The sequence below is a fragment of the Vicugna pacos genome, unplaced genomic scaffold (assembly GCF_048564905.1).
Source record: "Vicugna pacos unplaced genomic scaffold, VicPac4 scaffold_20, whole genome shotgun sequence".
NCBI classification, from domain to species: Eukaryota; Metazoa; Chordata; class Mammalia; order Artiodactyla; family Camelidae; genus Vicugna; species Vicugna pacos.
In genome coordinates, this window is record NW_027328741.1 from 13,906,179 (window position 1) to 13,916,689 (window position 10,511).

Below are 10,511 nucleotides of genomic sequence, written 5' to 3' on the forward strand. Positions count from 1 at the left end.
AAAGTGCTAGTTTGTGGTGAAGAGTAAAGACCATAATGAAATAGTTAGAAAACCATGAGAGTTTTGCTGTTTCAGGACAGTAGATTTTGTTAAAGTCAACATGAATTTTTCATTCACTGAATACAAAAATGCATCCTGTGGCATGTGCTGTTTTCTGTGCTTGTATCCAAGTAAGACGAGGAAAGGGGGATAGACAGAAAACATCTGTAGGAGTTGGTTTTTGTGCTGAGACGGGGATAGTCTAAGTAGGTAAAAGGAGGACAGCCAAAGTCCAAGGATAAGCTGGGTAAAAAGTGTTGAGTTTGGAGCGAAAATTGTTGACAAGCATTTGCCTGGATGTATGTCCAGATACAGTGAAACATAAAGATATGCCAAGGTAGTCAGATGCCAGATTTATAAAGTAATGACTAAACTAAGTTGAGTTTGTTTGCTTAAATTTGAAAAGGCATTAAGTGCCACCCTGAGGACGTAAGCTTGTCTTTGGCTGGAACGTAAAAGCAAGATAAAGTATTGACTAGAAAATATAGTGTAGACACTTGAGGGCAGGAATTGAAACCACTAATTGTAATGCTTTGAGAACAGCACAAAGAAGACGATAGATAAAATTACATTTTAAATTCTACCACATGCTGAATGTGCCATCTGAGACTACATCATGTGACATTTTTGATTCCAGGGATGACATAATTGAGACCATGATCCCTGGGCCGGTTCCTGCATTTATCTCCTGTTCCAACCTATCTTAATTTAACACTTTTCGTACTTTCCAGGATGAACCAGAAACCAATTAGTACTTTTCCCTCTCTCCATGTTTTATTCCTTTTCCAAATTCATCCATTTTTTCTTCTTCCTTTCAAGAAATTATTTAAATTAACTCCCATATTGTTCCATCAAAAGATCATATCAATCAAGTATCTATTTTTTCTTTAAATTGCAACTTAGTCTCTCGTTTAACTCTTTACTCTACTTGAAAAAAAATAAAGAAAATACAGGTACACATCTATTTTTATTGCCCCCGAAAAATTGCAGATATTTGTCGACGTTTGCCAACATCAATTTTAATCTTTGTTATCCTGCATAATCTGGTAGTCCTCTGGTACATCAGCTGTAATTAGGATGACGTTCATAAACTGAAAATTGCTGATGAGTTGGCCATGAAAGAGATGTAGCTGATGTATCTGATATCACTGGCACTGGAAAGTGTGGGTTGATCCCTGGTTGAAGATTAGGAAAACGACCTTCATTGGCAGATATGTCATGATATCTGTTTGGAAAAGCAGAAGGCTCCACCATCAGTCCAAAATAATTGCTCTATATGGGAAAAAAGATGCTGTACTGAGAAGTAGAAATTGAAGTTGCAATGGAGTTCACAACATGGCCATTTGCTTCATTGTAGCTACTTTGAGAGTGCCCGAGGACAATGTTCAACTGATTTAAATTACCTCATTGATACACTGCAATTTGTTCTGGTGGTCTAACTGACATTGATGATGGAGGAGAGAAATCATCTCTGATCGGGATAGTTGTATCACCAATTATGTGGCTACTAGAGGGCTTTCTTATTAGAGTCATATTTAAATTTGCAGAAGGTAAAAATGCACTTTCTCCACTAGTGTCAGTCACAAAACCAGAAATATGATAATCCATATTACCCCCTGCTTTAAAGTGCTTCTTGTTGATATCTTCAGCCAATGAAGACACCAGAGAGGAATTTTTAATCCCAACTCTTCTTTTTATTCTCACAAAAAGTTGGGGACAACATCATTAAAATTTGGATTATGATACAACTGCAGCTACTACCAAAGGAGAAACATTTTTGTAATATATTAACCAAAATACAAGACTACAAAAAGGCTAACCTATTAAACCACAGATTTCACGTTTACTATGCATAGATAATATTATCAAAATATAAACATTGCTAACGATAGTGTGAAGTTCCTTAATTGGAATATACACATTTAAATAGTATACTCATCAAATTTAATGACTTAGCATTTGCAGTAATGGTGAACGCCACTTTTTAAAAGCAGCTTTAATAGCTTTATTTAGATTTCTGGAAAGATTCATAGTTGAAAGCAAAGTTTCCCTTAATCTTGACTACTTAAGGCACTGTCCTCATTTTTTAGAGAAAATAAAGGATTCTAGCCTTAGTAATCTTTTACAATTTTCAAAATCTAGCTTTACATTTATATTACTATTGATTGATATACAAAATAAATTTTTATATATAAGTTACCAAGTGGTAATTAAAATTTGTCAATACCTTTCTTAAAACAGAGGCTACTTTTCCTTCTGCCAGAAAGTCAGCTAGACAAGGAGTCCTTTGAAAATTCTGCCACACTTTCCTAAACCCATAAAGTTTAAGATGTCTAAATAAACTTTTCATACTTCCAGTTTCAAATATTCTGTAAGGGGCCTTTCCTTCCAAAACTTCCTTCTTGAAGACATCTTCAACAATCACTATGGAAGATCCATTATCACCCCACCAGACGGATTTCAATTGGTCATCCCCAGCCATTTTCCAGAGTTTTCTTGGAAATTTCAGAGAATGAAATTCATTATCTTCATCTGGTACAGAGACATAATGTGGGTAACATGGTGTTTTTATTAAGGATTCTTCAGACAAAATCTGAAAAGCATTTTATTCAATCATAGACCTCAAGTCCAAGTCCCCAGAGAATGTTTGATCACACAATAGAGAACTTCCGGAATTTCCTGAACCAGTTGGTCCATCCTTAGGAGACACACCTTGAATTTCTGAAGAAATATGTGGCATCTCAAATAACTTTTTCTATAGCTACTTTTCTAATCTGCATGATTTTGAGCACTGCAGCTTCAAATGCTGCTTTGGCAGGGCTGCACAGGTAAACTGCTAGGCCTTCACCATGGTTCTCAACTTGAGTAGCTGTGACATCACAAAACGACTGGTCTCCCAGCAACTCAAGTGTAACATTCAGCCAGTGTTTATTTCTCATTCATCCAGTAAAAATGATACAGATAGGATGCTTGTTTTTATAGTCTGATCTGCAAATATTATCCCAACAATATCTTTTTAAATAATTTAATTATGGGGTCTATGAAATAAAACCAATCTCCAAACTTTTGTACAAAAATTTATACCAGATTTGTAAACAGAGTATAAATAATGCACAAAATATATAAAATAATTTTAAAGTTTTGGAATTTAAAGTGAAATTTGTGTAAAACCTGTACAGAAAATACATATCTATTTCAAAATCATTTGTAATTAAAGTGAAACATAATTTGATTTGGAAATGGAAGAAGGTATTTATCTGTGTACTTTATAATAAGTATCTCTATATTCAAAACATGAGCAGAATAAATATGTTTATTTGTTTTGTATAAAAATAAATGGTAAATAATTATGAAATAAAATTAGAAAGAAATAATGAATCAAATTTAAGAAATCCCAAAGGGCGGAATTTTGTTTTTAATTGTAATTCAGTTCTATAAGTTAAAAAATGTAATTTAATATTCTACTTTAAAATTAGAAAAGAGAAAATCTTATTGTATATTTATCAATGTTTATCTTTGACTTTCTTTCACTCAGAGGTTTTTCAGTCCCTAGAAGGAATAAATTTTCTTATCATCTTTATAATCCATAACCTTGTGGCTTCTGTTAAGTGTTCCAAAATGATGTTGATAAATACACTTATGCACAAGATCCTGGGTTCAATAAGCACTGCCTCCATTAATGGGCAAACAAAGAAACAATCAAAAAACAAAAAATAACACTATATGTGTGTTGGGTGGAAAAGACCAGATAATGCATTTTAGGAAGCAATATGTATTTCAGTCCTGAAACAGTTGATATTGTTAGTAAAATATGGCATTTTAAGGCAAGTGTTTTGTTCTTTAATTGTAAATAGCTATGTTCTGTATCAGTAAACTTTAGTAAATCCAGTTCTACCAAAAGTTATATTATTTATTTAGATATAAATTCCATTAAACATAAACCAAATTCAAAATAAGAGATAAAATTTTTAAATATGTAAATGTGCACTAAAGCTAGAATGTAAATTTATTTTTCAGTATGTGTGCATTCCATTCTAAATAAACATTAGCAACCTGAATTCATTGCATATTATAAGCATTATAAATATAGTTATGTATGATTTAGTCCTGATTCATAAATATTACTTAACATATGCAAATCTATATATGTGATACAATCCCTTAAATAGCTGAGAATTCAAAAACAATAATCTCAAAAAATGTAGGAAAATTATTCACAGGTCTGATCTTTATATTTTTATAAAAATATTATTTACAAATACACTTTAAACAGAATGTAACTAAAGATAATAAAAGCCATATATGAAAAACCCATGACTAACATCAAGTTCAATGTTAACATACAGGAATGTTTTCCTCTGGTCCAGTAATAAGAAAAGGTAGCTCATTCTCACAAATACTAAATTACACAACTTGAAGTCCTAGCCAGAACAACTAGTCAAGAAAAGATATAAAGGCATTCAACTTGTAAAAAAACAGTAAAATTTTTACAGATGACTTAATTATGCATAGATAGAAAATTCCATAGAATCCTCCAGTGACTGCAACAAATAATGAACAAACTTAGTAAACTTGCAGAATACAAAATCAATATACAAATTTCCATTGCTTTTTAATATATTAACAACAAATTATGAGAAAGAGAAATCAGGAAAACAATTGTGCGTATATTTATACATAATAGAATAAACTAGGAATACATTTGATAAGTGAAATAAAAGATCTAAACATAGATCTATAAATTACAGTTTCAAGAAATATAAGTAAACAAAATAAATAGAAAGATATTCTCTGATTATGGATTGTATACAATGTGAGGAACTATTCTTATCTATCATTTACATGTTCAATCTCCCTTGTACTACTTATTGAGGAGAATGTCTATTCTTCATTTTATACTCTTGCTTCCTTTTTCATGGGTAAATTGATCATAAGTGTGAAGGATTATATCTGGGTGCTCTATTCTCTTCTATTGACTGCTGTCTGTTTTTGAGCCAGTATCATGTAGTTTAAATTACTAAAGCTTTGTTGAGCTGTTTAACATCAGAGAACATTACACTATTAGATTTAATAAACTTTTTCAAGATTATTTTGTCAACTCATGATCTATGTGTTTACATATAAATTTTGAAATTAACTGTTCTATTAAATGGAAAAGTCTCATGGGTACTATGACATGAATCACACTAAATTTAGATTGCTTTGTGTAGTATGGTTGTTTCAACCACATTGTTTCACATCATTAACATAAGAGATCTTTTCATTTCTTTGGATCAGTTATAATTTCCTTCATCAATGTTTTCTATTTTTTAATGTATAGGTTTTCTTCTTATTTGTTAACTTCATTTCTACACATACTTTTCATATATATATAATTATATATATATTATATTTCTAAACACATTTCCTACACAAATACAAAAGGCAGAAGGCAGTGGCAAGACATATTCAAAGTCCTGAATGAAAGAAAGCTGAAATCTAAGATAATTTATCAAGCAAGGCTATCCTTTAGAATAGAAGGAGAGATAAATAATTTCCAGACAAGCAAATACTGAAAGAATTTAGCAACAGAAAAAGAAATAATGAAAGATATACTCTAAAAAAAAAAAGAAGCAGGATGCTATAGAAAAAAGAAAGGCATAATTAGAAAGGCAATAGCTACAATGTCTGACAATAGAATAAACATGATGTTGTAAAACAGGACATCAAAAATTTAAGGGTCACAGAGTGAAACAGGAAAATACAGAGTATTTTCTTCTTGTTTCTGTTCTCTATAGGAGGGGTAAGAGTTGTATTCCTTTCAGTTAAAATAAAAATATATAGTAATGGGACAATATACATACGAAACATGGTAACCATATGTCAAAAGCTTACAATGAAGATACAAAGCCAAAAGAAACCAAGATAATAAAAGAAAACTTATCAAGCCAAACAAAGAAAATGAAATGAACAAAAAGGAAATACTGAATCAACTGGAAAATGACATTCAAAACGGAAATAGCACCAGTCAATCAATAATTATCACAAAAGATAATGGACTTAGTGCTTCAATCAAAAGATATATATTGTCAGATGGGATAATATAACAAGCCCCTACATTATGAAGCATAAAAGAGACTCACTTTAGTAAGAGGAACACACATTATTTGAAAGTCAGAAGATGGAATAGCATATTCCATGCTAATGAACATGACAAGAAAGCAGGAATAGCAGTCCTGACTTCACACAAAATAGACTTTACATGAAAGGCCTAAAGATAAACAAGGACATGATATAATGCTTAAAGGAGCAATAAAAATTGAGCGTATTAAACTCATTAAGATATATGCACTCAATATAGGAGCACCTAAATACATAAAGCAAATACTAAAAGATAAAAAGGGAGAAATGGATGGGAACACAATCATAGTAGGAGACTATAACCCCCCATTACCATCACTAGAATTGTCTTTCAGACAGAAATTTAAAAGGGAACAATGATAAAAAAGATACAATAAAATAATTGGAGTTGGTTGATATTTCCAAAACAGTTTTCCTCCTCAAACAGAATATACATTCTTTTCCAGTTCAAATGGAATATTTTCAAAGAAAGATTATGTATTCAGGCACAGAAGAAGCCTGAACAAATTTAAGAAGATAAAAATTATTTCAAGCATCTTTTGTGAGTATAATACCATGAAACTAGAAATCCTTCAAGGAAAAACAGGGAGAAAAATGACTTCATGAAAATTAAACACCATGGTACTAAGACAAGTGGGGCAGGTAAAGAATTAAAAGAAGAAATTAAAAAATATCTTGAGAAATATGTCAAAACACTACACAAAATCTATGGAATACACTTAAAGCAGGCTTAAGAGGGAAGTTCATAGTGACAAGGCACTCCTCAAAGTAGAAGAGCAATTTCAAATAAATAATGTAATGTTCTATGTAAACTAATCATGATAGAAGAGCAAACAAAACCAAAAGTCAGCAGAAAGAGAGAAATAAAAAAGATCAAGGAAGAAATAATTGAAATACACATTAAAAAATAGAAAAAATCAATCAAACTGTTTCTTGAAATAGTAAACATATTTGACAAAACTCTGGACAGGCTCACCAACAAGAAAAGAGAGAGAACACAAATAATATAAAAATGAAAATGGAGAAACTACAAAGAGTACAACAAACTTACAATATATCATAAGGGAATAACATGAGCAACTGTATGGAAACAAACTGGATAACCAGGAAGAAAAGGAGAAGATTTTGGAAACATTCAGCCCACCAATATTGCATCAATAAGAAATTAACCATTTGAACAGACAGATCACCAGAAATGGAATAGAATTATCAATACAATAAAAAATATCTGCTAACAAAAATTCAGACCCAAATAGCTTCACTAGGGAATTTAACCATACAAAGAAAAATCCATACAAGTCCTCCTCATACTCTTCCAAAATATTGATATGGAGAGAGTACACACAAACTCACATGGTAGGCCAACAACAACCTGATACGAAAACCAGACAAAGGCCCTACCCCTAGAGAAAACTATAGGCCAATATCATTGATAAACATAGATGTAAATATCCTTAAGAAAGTATTAACAAACAGAATCCAATAGCATGTAAAAAAAGAACATACACCATGGTCAAGTTAGGTTCATCCCAGGAACACAAGATGGTTTCACTTATGCAAATCAATCAATCAATTGTGATACACCATATCAATAACAGAGAAGACAAAAAACCACATGATCATCTCAGTAGATGCAGAGAAAGCATTTGATAAACATTAACACCTATTTGCAATAAAAGTTGCCCATTCTCAGAATTTCAATTCAATATAGTCATGGAATTCCTATCCACAACGATCAGGCGGGGAAAATAATAAAAGGATTTAGACTGGAAAAGAAGAGGCAAAATTGCCATGATATGCAGAAATGACACTATATAGAGAAAACTGTGAAAGCTTCACAAAAAATACTTAGGCTAGAAAAGGAACTGGGCAATTTACCGAGATTAATGTACAAATACCAATTGCATTTCTTTACACTACCATTGAATCAACAGGAAAAAAAATATAGAGACAACCGTTTTTATAACTGCAACCAAAACTATAAAATGCTTACAAATAAATCTGACCAAGGAGGTGAATGAATTATACATGAAGAACTAGAAAACATTGATTGAGGAATTCAAGAAATATTTGAAGTTTGAAAAGATACCCAATGGTCTCTAATGGAAGAAAAAAAATGGTTAAAATGGTCATACTGCCCAAGGCAATCCCCAGAATTAATGTGATTTCCTATCAAATTATGCAAAACTTTTCTTTTTGGGACTGAAACAAATGATCCTAAGATTTACATAGAGTCATAAAACATCCATAATTTCCAAAGAAATATTACGGATAAAGAAAGAGGCTGGAAGAATAAACCACCAGTTCTCCATACACTACTGCAGAGCTACAATAATCAAAGTGACATGATATTGGTACAGAAACAGGCATATGGACCAATGGAACAGAATAGAGGGCCTAGGAATAAATCTACAGGCCTATGTTCTATTAATCTTTGACAGAGTAGCCAGGAATATGACAGAGAAAAGGACATCTCTTCACCAAATGTTGTTGGGAAAATTGGATAGCAGCATCAGAGCAATGAGTTAGAGCAATCCTTCACTCCATACACAAGAATAAACTCAAAATGGGTTGAAGAATTAAATGTAAGGCAAGACACAGTATATCTCCTAGAAGAAAACATACGCAAAACACTCTGATATAAATCTCAGCAATGATCTCCTAGAACAGCCAACCCAGGTAATGGGTGTAAGAGCAAAATTAATAAATGGGACCTAATTAAACTTATAAGCTTTTGCACAGCAAAGGGAACCATAAACAATGCCAAATGACAACCTAATATATTAAAGAAAATATTTAGAATTCATGCAAATGACAGTCTTAATATCCAAAATATAAAGACTTCATACAACGTAATAATAATAATAAAAAAAAACCCAATCTGGGCAAAAGCCCTAAACAAGCATTTCTCCAATAGAGACATACAAATGCCACATAGATATGTGAAAAATAATATTGCTCCATATCATTATCAGAGAAAGGCAATTCAAAACTGTAATGAAGTACCACCTCACAATAATCACAATGGCCATTATTCAAAGTTCCACAAATATTAAATGCTGGCATTGCTGTGGAGAAAGGGGACCCTCCTACACTGCTGGAAGGAATGTAGTTTGGTGCAGTCATTGTGGAAACCAGGATGGGGATTCCTCTTAAGTATAAAAATAGACTTAACATATGATCCAGCATTCCCACTTCTGGGTATACATCAAAGGGAACCATAATTCAACAAGACACCTGCAACCCAATGTTCTTAGCAGTGCTATATACAACAGCCATGACATGGAAGCAACCTAATTGTCCAACAACATATGACAGAATTCAGAAATTATGCCGTATTTACACAATGGAATAATATTCTGCAATAAAAAATGATAAAACAATGACATTTGCAGCAAAATTGATGTCCCCAAATAGTGTCATTCTAATTGAAGTAAGTCAGAAAGAGAAAGGAAATTAACACATGACATGATATATGTGGAATCTTCAAAAAAATTTGGATGAGGACACTATGATTTCATCTACAAAACTGAAACACAGTCACAGATCTACTAAACAATTTTATGAATACTGCGGAAAGGGGCTCTGAGAGGATATATTTGGGAGCTGTAGATTCATAAATTATTTTCACTACATATAAAAATAGATTTTTTCAAAATTTCTGTCATATGACACAGGACAGAAAGTCAAATATTGTGAAGTAATGTTTAATAGGCACAAAAATATATGCATGTAAGGGGACACTGTGCTACACACCATAGATTGACACATTGTAAATGATAGTACTTCAATGATAAATAAATGAATAAATATGTACATAGGTAAATTAAATAAATAAATAAATAATAACAAAATAAAAATATTTAAAAATAAATGAAATACAAATATTCACACTACTTAACGTTACACATCAAGGATCAAGGAGAAAACAGAAACAATAAAGAAGAAAATTGAATGAATGTGAGTAAGGCAAATAACCAGAGAAACAATTGAAAAGATAAAAAAAAATACCTAAGTATGTTTCTTTTAAACAAAAACTGGGCAAATGTTTAGGTTGGCTAAGAAAATAAAGACTCAAATATAATTAGAAATAAAACAGAAGATATTACAACTGATGTTGTAGAGATGCAAAGCATCATAAGAAATTACCACTAGCCAACGATTTGAATGACTTAGAAAAAAAGACCAATTCCCAGAAACATATGTCTTCCAATATTGAATCAAGAAGAAATTGGAAAGATAATAGGGCAAAAGTGTGTTTGAGTAAGTCAAAAATCAAACTTCCAAAACCAGAAAAAATTTACAGGACAACATTACTGGTGAATTCTGTCATACATTTGAAAACAATTTTC

The 10,511-nt window shown here is 31.7% G+C and overlaps 1 long non-coding RNA gene across 1 annotated transcript; it reads right to left on the minus strand.

Annotated features, from left to right (window-relative positions):
- Positions 1–987: 987 nt before the first annotated feature.
- Positions 988–2,885, minus strand: LOC140694162 (uncharacterized). Its single transcript, XR_012069917.1, has 2 exons — positions 2,267–2,885; positions 988–1,311 (listed from the first exon to the last, which is right to left on the minus strand). It is a non-coding gene; the product is annotated as an uncharacterized lncRNA (long non-coding RNA).
- Positions 2,886–10,511: the final 7,626 nt, after the last annotated feature.